Genomic DNA, 23817 nt, shown 5'->3' with positions numbered 1-23817 from the left:
TGTGTTCCTTTCAGGCTGTGTACTATTACAAGCTTCTAAGGGATACGCTTATTTTCCCCTTCTGTGTGTTAGAACCTCCCCATGCATCTCTCCTGAATTTCTACAAGGTCACACACTTGCTTCCGACAAGGATATCTTGCTTACCTCTACGTGCTAACACAGTCAAGGCATAGATTTACTACCCACTATTGGGACCCGTACTCCAAATGGCCTGAGGTCTAGTTGGAACTTCTTACTGGGGAGATCCCTGATATGTTGGCGTGTTCAACACCGTCAACATTTCTTGTGCTAGAAGGAGGTCCATATGACAAGCTGAGTCCTCAAAATTTGTTTTGAATCTTCACACATCTATCATGTCTTATATTACACTTCGTCCTCCGAGATGTTTGTCTTATGGAGATAAATTTGAAATCCCGAAGGATTTCTAGAATCTCTTGTCACAGAACACATATGAAGGTGAAGGTTGAACAACTTGGGAGAGGCATAGCCTTGCCTTTTCCAATCTATGTGAAAACATCGAATCTTGTGAGTATTATGTGATATGCACGTTGTTCGCATTCAGGCTTCATGGGAACCCATTACAATGGCTTGTGAAAAATCTATTCACTCATTTGGTCACTTTGTTTTAGAATTATCTCATGCTTTCCATAACTTTGACATCAAGCACTTAATTAAAAAAATCTTGTATTACAGAAAGCCCCTGATGAATCTGTGGCGGAATTTTGGTATTGCTTTTGTAATTTCGCTTTTCAATTCCCAAAGGATGAGATTGATTGGAAATTTCTTAATGAAATATTTCAATATATTCTTCACATATCTGAGAATCCACATGTGTTAAAATCATTCAAACCGACCCCAACATACCTCGGTGTTAGAGCTGCTAAATCTAAGACAGATACGGTTGTTTTCACAAGTGACTGTCCATCTTCATCTCATCAAACAACTCTGGCCCTGCAATGTGAGGCGGGAGAAGGTGCGCATATATCTGTTGACCAGTCACATTCTCCCATCCCACCTTCTCTTTAAATCTTTGCAGATTTTCCTGACAAGACAGTTGGTTCTCACATGTACTTGTTTCCTCAACCTCCGTCCCCATGTTTTGTTGATCCTCCATATTGTACTGTGTTGTGTTCTCCCGTTCTGAACTACACACATTGTTCACAAGGATCAAGTTGTCGACGAAGTTGTTGTTGAGTAGCCAACCTGCGCTATCATTTATGATGAGTATGCGTGCGAATTTGAAGAAGAACCGGCAATGAAGGATGACCTCCTTATGTCTGTGCCTCATCCGCTTTTCCCTTACATCTTTGGTGATTCTTCCATTGCTGATTTTTTGTGTGACAATACATCCTCGGATGCATCTACTTCTAATCTTTCACAGAATACACAGGATGTCAGCCTGTCATTGCATAGCAGAGAGGAAACATCTGTGTTTACAAATCCACTCAATATTTCATTTGTCTTTTTTGAAAACACAAAGGGTGAACATTCTTGTTTCTCATAAACCCCTCTATACAATTCATCAAACAATGAGGATGTCGATGAACACATCGAATTTTCTAATCATGGTTTTCTTAATCTCTTTTCTCCTTCATTCGATCATGATTTCGATTCATTCGTTGTTGATATTTCTAAGCCATCTATCTTCAATGATCTACCTATTGATGAAGTGGAAACCCCACAAGTTGTCGAGGCAATTTAGTCCAAGCTGATGGTTATGTCAGGTCCTCGTTGTCTTGAGGTCGATTCCACTCTAGATCATAAACTCATTGAAACACCCAAGGCTCCTCATCACTTACTTGTTTATACTGAAGATCAATCGAGTTCACAAAATTCAAATCCTCAACCTGAATCACAGACCCCACCGTTCATGCATTGGAGGAATCATGCACAATGAGCACTCTTGCTAAGCATAATTTGTCCTTCTTTCTCATGGTTTCTCATTTGTCACGATCAAAAGAGTGTACATGTTTGTTGTCTGCACCCAATGTGAAGCATGACCATGATACGTTTGCAAAATGCTTGTCTTGTGCTTTTATTCTTTTCTTTTATGTGGATATGTTTAAACTTGGAGTGTGTTGGTCTTCACTATTATATCTTTCTTGTTTGCTGGTTTACACGTTTATCTTTCTCGAAAACCATTCCTTCACCAACATGGGTCAACCAATGCATCGATGGCTGCATTGGAATTCATGTGAGCCGGCCCATGCATTGTTTAGTTTAGGAGTAGGAGTAGTGTCTGCTTTCCTGTTTTTCTTTGTTTGCATGCTTGATTTATTTACTTTGTTTACACTGCTTGTTTGCTTGCTTTGTATTCTTGCTTTGCTTTCATTTACTTCTATCCTTTTCCTTCTATTTGTTTGCTTTTTTTTTCACCTATTGATATGAAAATCACTCGTAAGTGATCTCAGTTAATTAATTAATGAATGAAGGTATTACAGACTCATGTGTTGGTGTGTGTCTATGTTATCTTAGGCAACATATCGATCAGATTGCATAATACACAGACACTAGAAAATAGAAAACAATAAGAGAAACACAGTAAGCAAATACAAGAACACAACAAATTAACAAGGAGTTCACCCAATCCTCCTGGGCTACATTTCTGGTCCAGCTTTCAGTGGTGGTCTTTTCTTATTATGTCTTTAAAGCAGAGTTTTTACAATGAGGAGCTCAATTTAAGTCTCCTAAAACAAATGATGCTTAGTAGGGTGGTTCTTGGTTTCCCCAAGCCAATAGAGTGCATAGACTCTTTACTTACCAAGTCTCAACGTCTCTGGTCTTCAATGGGACGAGTCCAATGTGGTGCTCAATTCCCCACAAATATCCTCACAGGGATTGCTTGAACCTCTCAAGCCTGGTTCTGTTTACTCGATGCTGCCTTAACTCTGCAAGTCAGCTCGACTGTCTGTTTTCTGCTTCTTGCTTCACTGCCTCTTTCTCGCTTGTCTTTGTTCTCCTCCTCTTCTATTCTGTTCTATGTCTGTTCATGGCTTAAAGCCAATTTGTCTCATGATTGTTCGCTTCCTCTTCCACCCCTTCGAATCGCCTGCTGATTTTCGCTTGGAGTTCCCTGCCTCTATGTCATCATCAACGTCTCATAGGGATGTTGCCACTTGTCTTCTCACGAACTGTGTCAGCTCTTCCTCAAACGGTTCGGTATTTCGGTTACGTTGTGTAATGATTCATCCGCCAACTCAGTGGTCAAATCAGACTTCAAACTTTATGTGCTATATCTTATTTTCCCTTCAGATCGGATTTCTCATTGGGCACAATCTCTGCCATTAGATCTGGAGCCCCCAGATCCTACGGTGTTCGCTCTTATCGCGCAGTTGACTTGCTCGACCGTTAGCCCGTGATGAGAGGTGGTTTTCTCTCTCAACAGCTAGACACGCATCATGTAATGTATGGAATCGCTTGTTCTCCTGCCAAATCCGCTTACCGCCAAACATGCCTCTAATATTCTGCCAGTTTTGGAGCGCGGGGCCCGCCTTTTGCTTTAGCTCTTTCCCTACAGTTTCTCGGCTTCCCATGCGACCAAGCGCTTTGTGACTTTTCCTTCTCGAGGGAAGCGCTAATCGGGAATCAGAAACGGCCTCCGTTTTCTTATCCGGACTTCCTAACTGCTAGTTTGCGTCCCGCGCGGTCTTCATGGGCCTTGGTTAGCGTGCTTTGACCGAGGTCCTCGTCATTCCTTGTTGGCTACAAACTGTAACTGTCCAGAGGTCTTCCTGATAGCTCTTTGTTCACAATTTTTGAATTCTGTCATGATTTTGATACAATCATAGCACTTTGAGATTTTTTTATGGATCCAATTCAGATCACAGCCTTCCCACTGAAAAAGCTTTTGGACCACCAAAAGTTGGTTTTCAAGCATCGACTAACTGAGGGTACAATTGTCTCACTTGTCCAATCTCTATCCACTTTGCACTGCTCGGCTTTGAACCCTTGAGCCCAACTCTGAGGTACTCAACATCTCCCCTGTGTGTCATCCTCACCTTCCTATCCAGAACTGTTGGCATTATGATTCAAGTGTTGTCCTTGATGGCAACTCACTCAGAGGTTGGTACAGGTGCTCAGAGGTTGGTACAGGTGATGGCAACTTAATCAGAGGACAGATCTTAGTACAGCATGCCAAGAAAGTTCATACACGCAGGTTCGTTAAGCCCAAGTCGCGTATACAAGCAAGTTCACTATATACCAAGTCGCGTATACGCAGGTTCTCTATATATCAAGTCGCGTGTACACGCTGGTTGGCTTCAGTAAAAGCACGTGTATGTGGAAAACTTATCTTTGGTCCACGGCGGTTATTCCTTGGAAGTTGTGCCTATGGTTTTGGACCTTGATGTCTCGACGAACGTGTTGATCCCTAGTTTTGAAGCTGATGATATTGGGTTACTATGGTTTTGGACCGTGGTATTGTAAAGGGCCTAAGGCTATATAAGGAGAAGATCATTAGGAAAGTGTGGGCAAGTATTGGGTGTCTGACGAAGTGAGAAGATCTGGTATTACTGTTTATCTGTTCGGGACGCTTGGCAAGGGTCGGATCTGATAGCGAAGGCATAAGTAATTATTTCTAGATCTGCACGCAGGTTGCCTTTGGAGAAAGCGCGTATACACGCGATTTTGGTACAGTGAAGTAGCGTATGCATAATAAGATTTGATATTTCAGGTTGTTGTTGATTCTGGTGGTTATTGCAGAGTTCTGGGCTCTGGTTTGGGTTCTGTGATCTTGATGACAGGGTTTCAGTGATTCAATATTGGGTTGTTTAATGAATTATGATGCAAGTATAAGTTGATGATTGTATTGCAGTAATGTTTGTTTTGTACTCTTGAATCCAGTCTGAAAATTGATGAAACGTGGTCCCTGAAGGAAATAAGGTTGTAGGGTCAGCACCTACGTACTAGTAAATGGATCGGCTAGTACAAGAGCTGAGGGGGTTGTAGCTCCCTTCCAGAAGTAGTTGGAAAACGAGAGAGGGTTGTAGCCCTCTGCAGGTTGTAGCCTGCGTACTGGTAAAGGACTGCACCAGTACATTGTAAAAGAAGTTTCTTATTAAAGAAGAAAGAGACGAATTGCAGCAGGTGGTTTTCACCCACATTGGGTTTCCACCTTATATCATGGTGTTCATGTGTGTGGCTCTTGTGTGATGTTCTGTTCTGTTATTCTGCACCTGTTTACTGTTAATATGCTTAATAATTTTCTGATGCATTTACTGAAGATTAAGCTAACTGAATTATAAGATCTCTAGATATACACGAGTTTCATTAGACACAGTAGCGTGTACACGCGGGTTCACTTAATTGAAGTAGCGTATATGTTTCTGAGTATGAAATTGGAAAGTTTTTACTGATCTGATAATACTGATTCACCCCCCCCTCTCAGTATTATTTCCAACAAGAACTGTGTCTTCCTGCAATTCATTAAGATATTCAGGTAACAGGTCATCAATAGAAGGCAATTGACTCTACTCTTCGGGATCTTCAATTAGTGAAGGTTCAAACAATCTTAAGCAATCTGCATTTTCAACTGAGTAGATGTGCATGTAAGCTGGTAGATCAAGGCGAAAAGCATTCTCACCAATCTTCTCAAGTATCTTGAAGGGTCCATACCTGATAGGCTTTAGCTTTTTACCTTCACCTTGCATCCTGTCCTTGCTGATATACAACCAGACTTGGTCACCAACTTGGAAACTATGCTCCATTCGATTCTTGTCATGCCTTGCCTTGTATTTGGCTTAGCTCTTTTCCAGCTGTTCCTGTACTTCCTGGTGGATCTCTTGGATCTGTTCAATGAACCTACTTGCCCTATCCACATCATTGTGTCCCTCAGCTGGGGTATCTTTACCAAAGACAAACTCCAAAGGAGACCTTGGTGTGAAACCAAAACAGGTCACAAAAGGATATCTCTATGTAGAAGAATGTTTTGATCTGTTGTAAGCATGATGCACATAGCATAAATGTTCATCCCAAAGCTTAGGATGCTTGCTGCAATATCCCCTAAGTAACTAGATCACTGTCTTGTTAACTAGTTCTGTTTGGCCATCAGTTTGTGGATGGAAAGCTGTGATTTTCTTCAGTTTGGTGTCCATTAGTTCCCACAGACTTGACCAAAACTTTCCCACAAATTGGGTGTCTCAATCAGATACAATGGAAGTGGGTAATCCAAAATGAACCCATACATGTTAAAAGAACAGTTTCGCAGTTTGTTCAGCTATAATTTGTTTATTACAAGGTATCAAAATACACATTTTGCTGAACCTATCCACAACAACATATAGATAATCATGAAATTTCCTAGATTTAGGCAGTCCTCCAACAAAATCCATGGAAACACTTTCCCAAGGGTGAGAAGGAACTGGTAATGGAGTGTACAAGCCTAGTTTTCTATTGTTGGGCTTGCTTTTTGCACACATAGTACACCCTCTTACATATCTAGAAACTGTCTCGTTCATTTTTGGCTAATAACAAAATCTTTGCAGCTGTGCAACTGTTTTACTTACCCCAAAGTGACCCGATATAAGAGAAGTGTGTGCTTCTCGAATTATCTTTACTCTTTCAGTTTGTGGAATGCATAACTTCCCACAATGGTATAAGAGTCGGTCCTTTACATGATAATCCAATTCTTCTACTCGTTTGCCTTGACTTAAAGTTGCATATACATCTTTAAAGTCTATATCTTGAGCATATTGTTCAATGTAACTCTCATGTAACACATAATTATGCTTAAGTATAGTAGATGCATTTATAATGGGTGTAGATAACATATCTTCAACTTTATTGTGTATGCCCTTTTTATATCTGATGACTAAATGAAACTGTTGTAGAAAACCCATCCATCTATAGTGTCTTGATTGCTGCAACTTAGTTTGGGAGTGTAGATATTGAAGTGGTTGATGATCAGTATGTATTACTGTCTCTTTGCCAGTTAAGTAACGTTTCCACTTTTTCACACTCTGTACTAATGCATACAATTCTTTATCATATGTAGGATAGTTAACTACTGCAGAATTAAATGTCTCAGAATTATAACATATGGGTTTACCGTGCTGTGTCAACACTGCTCCCATGGCATAGTCACTGGCATCCATTTGGATCTCAAATGGTCTTTGAAGATCAAGCAGTGCTAGTACAAGCGTTGTACTAAACTTTTCTTTCAAGGTGTCGAAGGCTTTCTGCTATTTGCCTCCCCACTGAAACACCTTGTTCAATCCCGTTAAAGCATGTAAGGGAGCTGTAATTGAGGAAAACTTAGAAATAAAATTCCTCCAATACTGTGCTGCTCCTAAGAAGATTCTAACTTCTGTAGCAGATTTGGGTTTAGGCCAGTTCACAATGACTGCCACTTTAGAGGTATCTATCTTCAATTCACCACCCCCTACTATATGTCCCAAATAATTCAAAGATGTTTTTCCAATTTCATATTTTAAGAGTTTCACATAAAGTTTTTCTCTTTTCCAAACATCTAGTGCCTGCTTAACATGCTTTAAGTGTTCTTCCCACGTTTTGCTAAATATCAGAATGTCATCCAGATACACAATAACCAAATCATCAAGAAAAGGTCTGAGTACATCATTCATTAATCTCATGAAAGTAGCAGGAGCATTAGTTAAGCCAAAAGGCATAACCAGCCACTCATACAATCCTTGCTTTGTTTTGAAAGCAGTCTTCCATGCATCTTGTTCTGCAACTCTGACCTGATGGTATCCACTATGCAAGTCTAGCTTGGAAAAATAAACAACTTCTTTCAATTGATCTAAAAGATCATCGATGCAAGGAAGGGGATAATGATTTTTTATTGTTATCTTATTCAGTGCTTGGTAATCAATGCACATTCTCCACGAGGCATCTTTCTTTCTCACCAAAACGATTGGTGACCCACATGGTGATGTGCTAGGTCTGATGAACCCTTTCTCAAGCAACTACTGCACCTGCTTCTTGATTTTTGCGTTCTCTAAAGCGGACAACCTCTTATACCTGTGGCTGTTTCATCTCCCGAGTCTGACCCCAAATCTTTCTGAATAGTTGCAGCAGTCTTCTTCTTCTTGCCCTCGAACTTCTTAGGTCTCAGCTCTGGATGCAGAATCCAATAGTGCTCATTATCATGCCCATCCTTTTTACAGTGAGTGCATGAAGCCTTGCTTTTCTATGCAGTGTTAGCCTTCCTTTCTTTCCATTTTTGCTTTCTTTTCTCCTTATTCTTGCTTGCAGTGGGTTGGGATGATCACCCAACTTCTGGACTTCCATTCTTTCCTCTAGCTTCTAGATGAGTAGCTTGTACATATACCTCATTTATACTAGTGGGATTAAACATGAGGATAGTGTGCCTCATGTAGCTGTGTAGACCACCAATGAACTTCAACAAAGTCTCATGTGAGTCTAATGAGATTCCTAGAATCAATGTTCTCTTTCTAAATTCTTGAGTGTATCCCTGTACACTTTGCCCTTTCTACTGTCGAAGAGTTTGCCAGCTCATCATGGCTTGCTGCATGTAGGCAAATGGATAGAACTGCTTTTTTATTGCAGAAACAAATTCACTCCAGACAGAGATAGTTTTACCATGTCTCTTCAGGTCAGCTTGGGTCGTGCCTTCCCACCAAACCAAGGCAGTGCCTCCAAGGTGTAAGCTTGCCAGCTGAATCTTGCTCTTTTCTGAATCGATATTCTACACTCTGCAATAAACATCAATTTGTCTAATCCAATCGTCTAGCTTTTCTAAATTAAACTCTCCATCATATATAGGTAAATCAAATTTGACATCTAGTTTAATCAAAGATGCTCTCTTTTTATGTTCAGGGCTATTAGGAGGCGTGAGAAAGCTTTCTTCTTTCCCTTTGCCTTTTGAGTGGTCATGGAAGTGAGACTCATCTTCTCCTTTGTCTTGTTTGGAGCCTGATGAATCTTCATCCTTGTGTTTTCTAAAGTCCCTATACATTTCCTCTACCATGGAATTTATGGCTAGGAAACTATCTATGAATTGAGGGTCTGGCCCCATAGAACCTTCCTCTGACATTGTCTTCTGAGAATAGACTCTCCCAATTTCAGGATTAGTTTCGACCAACTCTCCTTCTCCTAATTTGAGCTTTGATTTAGTTAGCATTCAACAACGAAATCCAACACAAGCTTGTTTAACCTTAACAACCTTGAGCTCTGATACCACTTGATCTGAAAATCACTCGTAAGTGATCTCAGTTAATTAATTAATGAATGAAGGTATTACAGACTCATGTTTTGGTGTGTGTCTATGTTATCTTAGGCAACGGATCGATCAGATTGCAAAATACACAGACACTGGAAAATGGAAAATAGTAAGAGAAACACAGTAAGAAAATACAAGAACACAACAAATTAATAAGGAGTTCACCCAATCCTCCTGGGCTACATCTCCAGTCCAGCTTTCAGTGGTGGCCTTTTCTTATTTTGTCTTTAAAGCAGAGTTTTTACAATGAGGAGCTCAATTTGAGTCTCTTGAAACAGATGATGCTTAGTAGGGTGGTTCTTGGATTCCCTAAGCCACTAGAGTGCATAGACTCTTTCCTTACCAAGTCCCAACTTCTCTGGTCTCCAATGGGATGAGTCTAATGTGGTGCTCAATTCCCGACAGATATCCTCACAGGGATTGCTTGAACCTCTCAAGCCTGAATCTGTCTGCTCGATGCTGCCTTAACTCTACAGGTCAGCTCGACTCTCTATTTTCTGCTTCTTGCTTCACTGGCTCTTTCTCACTTGTCTTTGTTCTCCTCCTCCTCTGTTATGTTCTCTGTTTGTTCATGGCTTAAAGCCAATTTATCTCATGACTGTTTTCTTCCTCTTCCACCCCTTCGAATTGCCTGCTACTGTTTGCTTGGAGTTCCTTGCCTCTGCGTCATCACCAACATCTCACAGGGAAGTGGCCACTTGTCCTCTCACGAACTGTGCCAGCTCTTCCTCAAACGGTTCGGTATTTCGGTTACATTGTGTAATGATTCATTCGCCAACTCAGCGGTCAAATCGGACTTCAAACTTTATGCGCTGTAGCTTATTTTCCCTTCAGATTCGGTTTCTCATTGGGCGCAATCTCCACCATTAGATCCGGAGCCCCGAGATCCTATGGTGTTCGCTCTTATCACGCGGTTGACTTGCTCAATTGTTAGCCCGCGATGAGAGGTGGTTTTCTCTCTCAACAGCTGGACACGCATCATGCAATGTATGGAATCGCTCGTTCTCCTACCAAATTCGCTTACCGCCCAACATGCCTCCGATATTCTGCCAGTTTTAGAGCGTGGGGCTCGCCTTTTGCTTTAGCGCTTTCCCTACAGTTTCTCGGCTTCCCATACGACTGAGTGCTTCGGGGATTTTCCTTCTCGAGGGGTTTTTCCCAGTGATGCGCGATTAACGCTAATCAGAAACAACCTCCGTTTTTCGATCTAGACTTCCTAACTACTAGTTTGTGTCCTGCGCGGTCTCCATGGGCCTCAGTCAGTGCGCTTTTACCGAGGTTCTCATCGTTCCTTGCTGGCTACAAACTGCCACTGTCTAGAGCTCTTCCTGATAGCTCTTTGTTCACAAGTTTTGACATCTGTCATGATTTTGATATAGTCATAGCACTTTGAGAATTTTTTATGGATCCAATTCGGATCACCTATAGGTTTAGTTTTGCATGAAACTGTGTGTGGCTCTTGAAACAAGCAAGGTAAAGTACAAGAGGACTTATACAAATACCAACACTTGGTTATCTATTGTCCTCTCTCTTTAGGAAAGATCTTGTTGTCTTCATTCAACGATACCCTGATGGAAAATATGTGTTGTTCAAGTGAGTCTTGGTGAAAACAAAACACTTTCACTTTAACTAGTACCACCTACTCTAATCGATCCTTTTGGCTTAATCCTTGTCAGCTCAGTCGAGTAGAGTAAGGTGAGGGGGAAAACCTTAACAAGTAGTTTCATAGGTGTACATAAAATACTTCTTTGAAGGGACAACCTCTTTTTCTCTCAATATGTCGGGATCCCTCTTCCACCTTTGAAATAAATAAGTGCTTATGCACAGCTCTTTGAAAAATGAAAAAAAGAATGAAATTGAAACAATAAATAAGGTGAAAGAAGAGAAAGCCTTCTTGCGCAGAGAGGTGATGCAAGTAACTCTGTTAGGGTATTGACTAGGCTTGTTGGCAGCGGAGCAATGCTTGTGTCCCTACTAACTCGGTCGGGGTACTGTCCACGCCTACTAGCAGTGGAGCAGCACCAGCGATGAAACTAAGACTCTGACATCTTTATTACTTATGTACCAATATACCCCTCATCCCCAATCGAAACAACTAACTTGACTTGGCTTGGAATGTGTGCTGACCGATCAAGATAATGGTAAGGGACTATATCTTTAACTCAAGCTTAGTGTTAAAGCCATGACGATCAAAGAATTGAACAATACTTCTATAGGAGTTAGACTCGCTTTTCACGAACAAGGTCCATCCAGAGAGTTAGAGTTCTACCAGTGTGTTGCCAATGTTGTAGCGGCTACAACCACCCTCCAAAATTTTGCCTTCGCTTTGTTTTAGAGTCTCCCTCCTCAAAATCATCACAACTATACTTCACTGATCAGGTACTTGTGTTTATTTAAGTTCATCTGTCGCTTCACAGCTTGTGTTCAACTCACTTGTCCCGTCGATCAACCACAAGCATACCTAGCACTTGGTTCACATTCAGTCGATCAGCTGTCGGGAAAAACTGCGCAAACCTAGAGGACAACTTGTCTTCTCCTCCAGAAATGTGTAGAGTAGAATAACAGCTGCCCTGCACTTAGGAATTGCACAGAGCAGGCCAGGTAGCCTCGCTCTGGAAATTGCATAGAGCAGGCCATCCGACACTTCTCTCCAGAAATGTGCAGTTTCAGTTAGTTGTATTGCCATCCAAAATTATGCAAGAACTAGCCCAGATGCACTGCTCTCCAGAAATGCGTAGATCAGCTGAGTTCAACTGCACTATTCTCCGGAATTACACAAAATTAGCTAGTTGCACTGCTCTCTGGAATAGCGTGAAGTAGCCCAACATCACACCTCTGGAAAATTGTGCAAAGCTGGCCAGCCAACCAGGGTCTCTTAGTCCAGAAACCACACAGAGGTTTTCCCTCATTGACTGTCCGTCACATGTGCCAACGGGTTGTCCAGTTCCCTCCAGAATTGCACAATACTTCCTTGCATGAAGGGAAATTTTTCTCGAAAATGCAAAAAAAATGAAAAAAACATCCCTAGATTTTAGGGATCTATTTTTAGAAATAGGAGTTACATGCAAAACCATTTTTAGAAACTTCCTGCAAAGTGTCACTTTTTCCTAGATTTTTGGCATGCGCGTCATAAATCCTAATTTCGCCAAATTTATTTAAACAACACCTCAGAGCTCATTTTTCACATTCGATCATGGAGCTCTGGCATTCCTGAGGCTTCTAGGAACCTTCAACACAATCAACGCAACTTTTCCGACTAAGTTTTTCTTTTCATGCCTTTTGCCGCTTTTTTGTCGCTTTTTAGTTTTCAACGTGTATAAGTGTTGTTTCCTTGGTTTTATTGAACAACCTTTGGCGTTTTAATGTATTTTATCCTGTAAAAGTGTTTTTTCAGGTTTTGAATTACCTTTCCTTACTGTCACACACATAACATTATTTCAACACTCATAGTCGTCGTTTCAGTGACTCGCTTCATGAGGTTCGTGGTTTTGTCATTTAACTGATTTTTGCACTCGCTTGAATCACATGCATTTTAATTTGACTTAGATCTACACCAGCTTCGTACACACATTCACTCCTTTGTGTTTCAATTTGCCATTAGGCAGATCCGGGCTGACTTGGTCCAGATCTTGTCTTTCCCAGCAAGCTTTGCGCATTCTTGGCAGTCAAGGCTCTGCCTTGCCTCTAGGAATTGCACAGAGGCTTCCCACAATGTCTCCCAACTATGCTCTGCATAATCCTAAGAGGCAGTGCCTAGTCCTACCCACTGGAACTACGCAATGTGCAGTTCCAGCCAGCGACCCGACTTAACTGTTTTGCACATTGTGCAGTTTCAGTGAAGAATCAGCCTCTCTAGATCCACAGATCCTACTATCCTTGGATCCACGGGGCATGTCATTGGCGAGAGGAAGACCCATGGATATATTGTTATAACTCCTCTAGGCTCAATGAATCAGTTAGCATTGTCGTGTAGTGGCTAGCAGCACTAAAGGCAGCAACACCACAGGGAGTAGCAACAACAATAACAACACACAACAAACCTATGCAACGCAAAGACAAGAGGAAGATTGCCAAAAGCTCAGAGACGAAGCAAAGCTACAAGTTTAAGGAAGAGTCACTTGTCAAAAATGTAGCTTTGGGGATAGATGTGAAGAGGCGATAATTCAACAGGAGGATATTGCAAAGAAAGAGAGAGAAGCAAAAGCTAGAAGATACAAAGAGGATGTTGCAGGAAGTCTAGTAGAATCTCAAGGAAGAACAATAGTTGCACAGAAGAGAGAAGGAATTGCAGCATGAGCATGAACAGGAACAGGAAGAGGAATAGGAGGAACTACAAGGCGCACAAATAGCGCAAACTACACAAATACAGGTTGAAGACTCTGAAACAACAACATATGAGGAACAAGGTGAGCAACTGCAGGAACAACAACTTGCTTTGTAGGATGAACACATAATATAATAGATGGACATGGACATGGAGTAGTCAGAACAGGATCAGGATACTGACCTCATGCTAAAAGAAACTGATGTCACTTGACAGGCTTTGCCACCTCTAATAGCAGAGCAAGTCCTAAGTGACCAAGGGGATATTATTCTCCTTGAGGACCATCCAAGAACAGAGGTGTACAACATAGCCTTTGATGAGTCACAACATAGGGTTGTACAAGCACATAGAGCATGCACACCAGATGAGCATGCATCATCTGCTCACTTAGAAGAAAGAGTGATTGTGTCAGATGTATGGAGACATCCAACTACCTTGGTCAATGTTACAAAGGGTTATGCCGAAGCCACAAGCTCGAGTGTTAAGTTATTGATAGTAGAAAACGAGCACATGGCTAAGGATTTGCAAGCAGTTAGGCGGAGAGAGGAACAATCAACACGATCAGCTAGAGCATAGATGAAGATGGCCATACTTGCTGAAGTATTGGCTCTTGAGACATCCATGTGGAGATTGTATGGTAGGTTCGTCACCATGCACAAAGCAATTGTCCACCTACATGGTCATCAACAGCGCTGCACCAAGATAGCGTGAACACTTGCAGACATACATGCCACAATTGATCATGTCCAACATCGACCAAAGACTGGACCAAAATGTAATGAGGAACCTGCTATCCCGATCTGAGATGATAGACTGTGGGATCCCAAAGTGTACCCACACTCGTTCAAAGAAGAGTTTAGTAGTGCCTTCTGCTATGATATTCTTCTTGCAGGCCACCATAATGGCCATCTTCGAGAATTTATCGATGACCACAAAAACAAAGTCATTTCCATGCTTAGTAGAAGGAAGGCCCGACATGTAATCCATGGAGATGGATTCCCAAGGTCGACTAGGGGTAAGAAGTGAAGTATAGAGGCCTTGCTTCTTGATGGTCAGTTTGGAAATGGCGCAGGCAGTGCAGGATCTGATGTACTTCCTGACATCCTATCAAATATTCAGCCAAAAGAAATATTTCTGCAATACTACCACTATTTTCTTGACCCTAAAATTCCCCGAGACCCGACTGTAGTGTGCTTCCAAATCATCTTGGCATGCTCGCTTGAAGGAACATAAAGGTGTCCTAGGTTACATAACAATGCATCCTGGAGGTGGAAATTTGGAACTTGCTGACCCTCCAAGAGCATCTGGTCTGTGTGGCCGAATTCTGGGTTGCTTTTATAGAGAAGTGGCCAATAAGAAGTCTCGTTCCCACAAGAGTTGAGCGCGGTGGTTAATGCCATGATTGGGGGTCGGCTGAGGCAGTCTGCAACAATATTGGTGCTGCCCTTCTTGTACTTGATATTCAAATGGAACTGTTACAGGTATGTGGACCAATTATGATGGGGATCATTATGCAACTTCCCTTGCGTCTGTATGAAATGCAAAGGTTGGTGGTCTGTCTGGATAACCATTTCCTTCCCCAAAATGTAATGCTTCCATTGTCGAGAGGCCTACACAATGGAATACATCTCTTTGTCATAAGTGGGATACTTCTGGATTGTGTCTGAACGTGTCTCATTGTGATATGCCACTGGATGCCCCTGTTGTGTAAGGAATGCCCCAATAGCATAGTCAGAGGCATATGTTTCGATCTCAAATGGTTGTTGCAAGTCTGGTTATGTGAGCACTGGTGCAGAGCAAAGGCAATGTTTTAACTCTACAAACGCCTTATGTTAATATTCAAACCAAAATAATTTTTCTTTCTCTCCTCCCTTGGTGACTTGACTCAAGGGCCAAGTGATATGAGAGAACCCCAAGATGAACCTGTGGTAGAAATTGGAAAGACCCACAGAGTTGCGGAGCTTTGTCAGAGTGGTTGGGGTTGGCCAATCTCAAATGAATTGGATCTTGGTTGGATCCACTTGCACCCCCCATTCATCAATAATGTATTCGAGATATTGAACCTGGGTCATGCCAAAAGTGCATTTCTCCAAATTGGCACAAAGCTTGTGTTGCTGCAATGTTTGGAGAACCTGTCGAATGTGGTGGAGGTTCTCTTCGCAACTTTGGCTGAAGTTCAAGATGTCATCCAAGTATACAATTACAAATGAGTTGGTGAATGGTGCAATATGTCATCCATCATCCTCATGAAGGTTGTAGGATCATTCGTCAACCCGAATGACATAACTAGCCATTTGAAAAGGCCCTCCTTGGCTTTGAAGGCAGTATTCCACACATCAGAGGGTTCAATTGGTACCTGGTGATATCTAGACTTCAAGTCAATCTTGCTGAAATATTTTCCCCCCTTGAGTTGGTCCAGAAGGTCATCAATATGTGGGATTGGGTACCTATTCCGAATAGTGATCTTGTTCAACGCCTGATAGTCAATACATAGTCTCCAAGTCCCATCCTTTTTCTGTACCAACACAATCGGGCTCCCACGGGGCGATGAACTCAGCCGCATGTGACCTTTCTGTAACAGCTCCTGAATTTGGCTCTTGATTTTTTCATTCTCCATAATAGAGTGCCGATGGACTGGTCCATTGGGTAATGACGCACCTGGGGTCAGATTGATGGAGTGATTGACTTGACAGTGCAGAAGCACCCCTGCAGGGGAGGTGAAGATGTCCTCGTACTCCTCCACGACCTTGTCCATTTGTTGTTGCCATGCAAAGGGGCCTTGTCTAGAGATAGTTGCCACTGTCTTCTTCTTTCCTTGAGGGTGTATCATTAGGAAAACAAATTTCCCGGTTTTGGAAATGAGCTAACTGCATTGTTTTGCAGTAACCAAAGAGATGACAGTAGGTGGTGCTACATCTGGTATCCTGTACAACTTATTTCCCAAGGTAACAATAGTAGCGTGAGGCCTTGACTCATACACACATGTCGCTTCCACAAGTATGGTTGGCATAATAATACATCACAAACATTAAGAGGAGAAACATCACATAAAACATCATCTGTGAAGGGCTTGTTGTTGTGTGGAAGGCGGAACTGCTGGCTGAAGTGGAGATCCTGTCCTTGGTGAAGCCACCTGATGGTGTATGTTTGTGGGTGTGCTGTCGTCAATAATCCCAACTGCTTCATGATCTCTACTAAAATGAGGTTATTTTGGTTGTCGTTGTCAACAATGAACTTTATTGGGGAACCCTTACCCACATCTGGTAGTGGAAGGGTCCTCCTCCTCTGGATCTTCGGGTTCCTCCTTCTAGAACTTCGTGGTGGCAACGGGGGCATTGGGCTCTGCATTGATAATCTGCTTCCCTTTGTCATTCCCCTTGTTGGGGAACTCAGAGTCCTAACATACATCTAATTTAGAAGCCTTCATCTCGGCCACCAGTGACTGTTTGGCCAGACACTCACTTGTGTTGTGAGTGGAGCTCTTATGTAACTCACACCACTTTCCCGTGTCCTTCTTCGCCTTCACGATGTTGTTCTTTTCTTACGGCTTTGGCAGGTTGTCCTGGGCCGCCCCGCCTTGGCTTTGTCCTTTGTTAATTTGGGGGCACCTTTCCCTTGCTTCGGATTCACAGATCCAAAGTCTCACTTTTTTTGTTTAAGCTTCTACTCGATCTAGACAACATATCGGTATGCTATGCCGAGCGAGGGGATGTCCAGGAACTCCATCTCATCCTGGATGTACTTGTGTAGGCAACTATGTACTTGAGTACCAAATGTTTCTCAGAATCCTTGATACCCAACTTCGTGCGAAGGGTATGAAAAAAACATTGGTAAACTCTGGCATGTCTTGGTCCCTTCCCCGCTACAGTGTGGTCCACTTTATGTATTTATCCTCATAGCTCTTGACAGGGTAGTACAGCTCCTTGATGGCATCCTAGAACAAATTCCAAGTGGGTGCAGATGAAAACAGTGAGGGCATACTTTCATCCTTCTTCTCATAGTATGTTTCCCACCAGTCTTTGACGTGGGGGGCGACTTTGACAAGAGAAAAAGTAATATTTTCTTGAATAGAAAAATCACAAATAGGAAAATATCCTTCTAGTAGATTTAACCATTTATATACGACGTCTACATCTATGCGGCCCTCAAATATGGGAATGTCAAATTTTACTTGTATCTTAAAAGGAGTGGCACCTTCATAGTGGTTGTTGGATGTGGATGTGCTACCAGTGGGCAACCGTTGAAGGATCTGGGAAAAGTTATCTATCATCGCGTTCCTTTGTTTCTTGAGGGCCTCCTCGAGCAATATTTTGATAGAATCTCCTGCTCCCTCGTCTTTCTTTTCTTCCCCCATGGGCGGTCATTGGGGTTTGTGAGGCTGATCTTGCAAAGGTTCAACCAGATAGAGCCTTAACTCCTTATACCCCGACCTCGTTGGGGACATGCAAAGAAGGATCAAGAAAGAGCAGATCACTCTGATACCACTGATCCGAATTTAAACAGGAACTCAAAAAATTACAAATATAACCATACACACAGAGATGCAACGGAAATAAAACTTCAATTCATTAATATCAAAGAACTGAGATGTGTTTACATACATAATGGAAATAAACTAGCTCGGGCGATGTTAGCTTATCTGTGAGAAGAGATGTGGTGGATACGTGCCTCTGAACTGTGTTACAATGAGGCTTGAAGGCTTATTTGTTATTGAGAAACAATGGAAAACCCTAAACATCCAAAAACCTAATCCTAGGAGATGAAACGCCAAACTATGGGCCACGTTGGGGTAAGTTAGTACATCAATTTCCCGGGGTTGTAACTTTGGCATACGATCTTCGTTTGAGGCACACGATACCTTGTTAGAAAGATATATTTTAGGACTACAATAGTTGATAGTGAATATCAAGTTAAAATCTTATATTCGCCCACTGGCAGTTTTTCCAAAAAAACGTTGTTTAGGGCTTCAGAGCGGCTTCGAAAGTTTAGGACCCGAAAAACTGTCAAAAATAGTAAATTGTGCTACAATTAAGGAAACTGAAAAATTGAAAGAAACAATGGTGGGGGTCCAAGTGGAATAGGTGGGTGCCACAAATATCCAACTAGATCATGTACAAACATGTGCAATGACGTACACAGGAGCCCCGCTTCACTTTCACAAGATTATGGACATCATTGCACACTATCAAGCATCGCATCATTTCATCATCAAGGATCATGGAGAGAAGGTTGACGAGCTGGTCTTTCCACAGCCGTCTGAGTCTTAGTGTTGTCTTGTCTAGCTGACTCAAGTCGATTTTGTCGCACATGGGTATATGTGGAAAATGTATCATTTTTGTAAACATCATGTAAAGTGAAATTCCAAGTGTGATTAGTGGAATACAAAGTCACATGTAATGTAAAGAGTAATAAAGGTAGTCCAAGAGTCATAAAGGGGAATGCTAAGGCTTATCCCACCCTTTGTTATAAATAGAACCTCATAGATCATAGAATAGGCTTTTGGGAGCCAAGCTTTCGCTAGGCATTTCTTAGAGAGGGCTCGAAGAGTATTATGACGAGCCTTGGCTTCCCCACAATGCAAAGCGAGCATATCTCTTTGGAGGAGTAGGCGGTGTTGACTGTAACATTCCACTATTGGGGCTAGTGGATGTCATGGTTGTATGTATGGATGGAACTTTCACTTTATATAATATAACAGAGCTAGCACGTTTCATGCATATGTTGTTATTGAAATTCGACTATTCTGGTTACTTTAGCAATGTATGTAGTTTTACTTACACATTGATGTAAGGACTATTCCATATGTGATTGCATGAATCTTATTGAAGTGTGTTGTTGCATTAACTCATCATTTTGGATTGTCGACTATTCTTCTTTCCAGTTTGTGATGTCATTCAGCTCGTGTGTTCCTTTCAGGTTGTGTACTATTACAGGCTTCTAAGGGATACACTTATTTTCCCCTTCCATGTGTTAGAACCTCCCCATGCATCTCTCCTGAATTGCTACAAAGTCACCCACTTGCTTCCGACAAAGATATCTTGCTTACCTCTGTGCGCTAACGCAATCAAGGCATAACTTTACCACCCATTGCTAAGACTCCTCCTCCAAATGGTCTGAGGTCTAGTTGGGACATCTTACCGGGGAGATCCCCTAACATGTTGGCGGGTCCAACAACGTCAACACATTGCCAGATGGAATCAAATGCACATTGGGAGTGTGCCATGGAATAATGAGTCGGTAATTGTTCACTGAGAAGATAAGTGGCGCAGGATTATAGTGCTGGACACTAGATGCAAATTCGACCTTGCTGTGGATTTTGGACTTCCTAGGAAGGAGGTGAATCCTAGTATTACTTTGATGGTGGAGGTGTGAGCCTCTAGATTCCCTTGTTGCAGATGCAGACATTGTACCCTTTTATTTGTTGGTTGAGCAAATGCGCATATGTGTATATGTGTGTATTATTGCAAATATTGTATCGAGCTGCTCCATAGACATCATGAGTATTTTTTGGGTGATGAAAATCTGTATGTGTGTATATGTGGTTATTATTATAAATATTGTAATGAGTTGTATTATAAATATCCAGTGAACGGTATGATTGTCATGTTTTAGCAAATGGTCATTGTAAATACTACAACAAGCTATGTTATAAAGCTCCATGGGTAGTATGTTTTGTTTTTAGTGGTCTTGTTGGTTATAGGTGTCATTGAACACCGAGGACGGTGTTCCCCCAAGGGCGAGGATTATTTAACAACCCTCGTTAAAAAATTCCATCTAAATATAAAAATATAAGACCAAGGTCATGGGACACGTATTCCAAGATGAATATTGGGCAAAAATCCTAATGGAGTGTCGCTTCAGTTTATTATGGCTAAGGAAATTAGCAAAGGCTTTGGAAAGACATGAGGCATTTATTGGCATTTTATTTATGAAAATAAAGGAAATTAGGCGAAAATGAAGGTGAAAGGTCACATATTGCATGTGATGAGGAAATTGAGGAAAATAATGGAAAATGAAGAAAATAGAGGCCTCATTGATAAAAAGGCTTCTAAGGATCAGTTGGTAAGATTTTGCTCAAGCTTTTACTCAAGCTTGGTCAGTGTGAGCCTTTTGTGAGTTTAGTTTTTGAGCTCTCATTCTATTCTCTCTCTCTCATACTCTTGGACACTTAGAGTTTTCTTGGAGCACTCTTGGAGAGTGTGGAATACTTCTATTCTTGGATTAAGAAGGTAAGGAAGAGCAGGAAAGTGCAAGAGAACACCGAAATCAGCGGCTACAACGGGTTTTTCTTGCAGGTACCAAGTTGCATGTAGGTTTTCCTCACTAGTTTGACATGCATGGCACATGCATGTGGTTTATTGGTCATGATCTGTCATTGGCATGGAGGATTGCATGGATTGACAATGGATTTTCCTAGCCTTGTCATTTCTTGGATAGCCATGGTGTTGTGGGTTCATTTCTTTGTTTTTATGGTTGGTTCTCATGTTTCCTTTAGCTTGGGTTGAATTACTAGTTCCTAGAAGCCTTGGTTGGACAAACGCTCTGGAAGCCTTGTAACATATTGGGTTGACTTACTAGACCTAGAAGCCTTGGTTGAAAAAATGCTCTGGAAGCCCTTGGTGGGTTGAGTTACTAATCCTGGAAGCTTTGGTTGGACAAGCAGTTTGGAAGCCCAACAACAACTGTGGGTTGAGTTACTGGTCCTGGAAGTCTTTGTTGGAACAAACGCTTTGGAGCCCTAGAAGGCTTGGGTAGATCCCCATTCATGCTTGGAATATGGTATGGGGGTGACTGGTTGAAGAGAGATTTGGCTCAACCATGTCTACGGTTGGGTGGTTCGTTGAAGTACCGAACCTGGTTAGCATTTGCATCATTAATATGAGGTTATTTCTCCTTGTTAATTCATGAGTATTATATTGGTTTATATGTGGATTATATGGTTGTTGCTTCCTTGGTATTTTTGTTGTTGTTACACTGGTTATGAATATGAATTATGACAATGGCTATATATGGCTCTCCTCATGTTTTTACTTGTAAATGAATGAACAATGTATCTATGTCCTAATAGATGATAATGCAGTTAATGTGATAAGGAAACAATGCCTCATAGAAAATCTCATATAAGTATGAGACCCCTATGCTCAGCTTTGTTATTAAGACCTATAGTTTCATATTTGTGATATGTTTGATGAAATTCATGTCATGGCTAGTAAGCGTCCAATCTAGTCTTTGTTGATGTTTTTGCAAATGTATCTCTGTTCTGCTGTGAAATTTCATTTATAAAGGTGTTATTGAGTTATGGGCAGTGACCTAAGCTCTAGGCCTGAAAAAGTAGCACAAATCTCAGAGTTGCAAGCACACCACTAGGAAAAAAAGTCCCTGGAAGCTCCCTTGCCCTTGCTGTGGGAGCTTCTCGAGCCTCCCAGACGCACCCTTTTCCATATCAAGGGAGTGTCCAGCGGTTTGATGCACTAAAACTTCAGTTGGTCTCAGGGGCATGTTAGCTGAGTAGTTGGGATGGCTCCTGGTAGTTTTGTTGCTGATGTGGAAGGTCTATATCGCATGTTTCCATCGATTCCACTTCCTTAAGGTGACTTAGGAGGTTGAATCCCATCATAGTGGCCTCTCATCGCATATTTACCCCGGTTGGGTGGTTACATGGTAGACGTGGGATGAGGATGTTACATTAACCAGATGTTAAATCCATGTAGATTGCTAAACTTCTATGTGGGTTGTAGTTTTTTTAAAGATAAATCAAAAGTGTAATGTTTCAACTTCACTTATTTTGTCTTTACGAAGGCAACTATTGCACATTTATCAAGGTGTAGGAGGAGAAGAAAACTTAGGTTTTGCAAGAACAAGATTGTGTATAACACATTTTAAGACCTCTTCCAAGACAAACAATATATGGAGAAAGAAATAAAAAGCAACCAGTATCTGAAGAATGAAATAAAATCACACCTTCCAGTGACATATATATTGGCTTCATTAATTAACAGGACCATTTGTATTCTTAGTGTTGCCTTTGTTTCTAGAGGAACAATCTATGGAAAATTTTAGATTCTATGACTATACTATTGGATGGAAATTTGATTTATATATGAGTTGAAGGGAAAGTACACTTTGGACAAATTATTGATACATAGACAAACTATGTACTCGTATTAACCTGTAAACATTAGGAATGTGCCAACCACCTTACAACATCATCAAACAAACCAATTTTCTTCAAATTGACTAAGTACAAAGGAATTTTGTGCACAATTTTGTCTCAAAAAGCATCTGCATTGAATGATTTATTTGGCTTAACACAGTTTATGTTATTGAGCTTATAGTTGGGATGTTGTTTTTCTTCTCACCAATCCTCAACTAGTTATGCTTCTTTGGTCTATTTCAAGGCTTTCAATGGGTGGATTCCCTGATGGTATAACTAATATCAACCTCAAGAATAATTATGATATGTTTGGATGTTGTGTCTAGTGACATATTGAACTTGTTGATGAAATAAGTGTTCTATATAACTTGGTTGTAAGACCCATTTCCTATAGGGCAGCTAGAGTATTACAGTAGATTTGTTTGATATTGGAATTGGTTTTGATTATTTATAGCCTAGATCCATTTTAAATCTAGCTCTATCAAGCGCCAAGAGGGATGAAATCTCTCGAGGTGCAAACATTTCCTCAAGTTTTGCACTCAAAAAGCGATTTTCACCTCGAGAGATTTGATCCTCTATTTAAGATGGATCTAGGTTGGTTTCAATTATCTAAAATCACGTAACTTTGTTTTACATTTAAATTATTCTTCATTAATTTTCCTATTTTCTTATAATGGATTATAATTTACAAATTTGAATAGTTTGAGTTTAATTAAATTATGCACCCATATTATACACTCATATTTCTAACAATGATCTTAATTTTTTATATCTCTTAAATATTCATTATTTCTTACTTTCATAAAAAAAATCTCACACAAATACATTTCAACAATAATATCTACTTACACAATTTATTGAAGCATTGTTTTCGCTTTAAAATATTATTATCATTAAACATTTGCTTTTAACTTAGACAAAAACATTTATAATTTACATAATTTATATATATGAGATACCAATTAATTTTTACTTGGATACATTTTATTTAATCTCACACGAGAGCATTTTAACTGTCATATCAAATTACATGATTTATATTTCAGAAATACTTACTGGTTTTACTTTAAGAAAATTTAATTCACTTACAAATATTTTTAACTATCATATTAATTTGATTAATTTATATATAATACTAAT

At 40.8% G+C, this 23817-nt stretch overlaps 1 protein-coding gene across 3 annotated transcripts in view; it reads right to left on the bottom strand.

Moving 5' to 3' along the window:
* The window catches only part of LOC149257368 (E3 SUMO-protein ligase SIZ1-like), a 211832-nt gene that overhangs the window by 115067 nt on the left and 72948 nt on the right, over positions 1 to 23817 (bottom strand). The gene's annotated exons all lie outside the window — the stretch shown is intronic.

This window comes from Pinus tabuliformis, chromosome 6, assembly GCF_031772625.1.
Source record: "Pinus tabuliformis cultivar Carrire ecotype Pingquan chromosome 6, CPIR1, whole genome shotgun sequence".
In the NCBI taxonomy this organism is placed as follows: domain Eukaryota; kingdom Viridiplantae; phylum Streptophyta; class Pinopsida; order Pinales; family Pinaceae; genus Pinus; species Pinus tabuliformis.
This window is presented reverse-complemented; position numbering and strand designations above follow the sequence as displayed.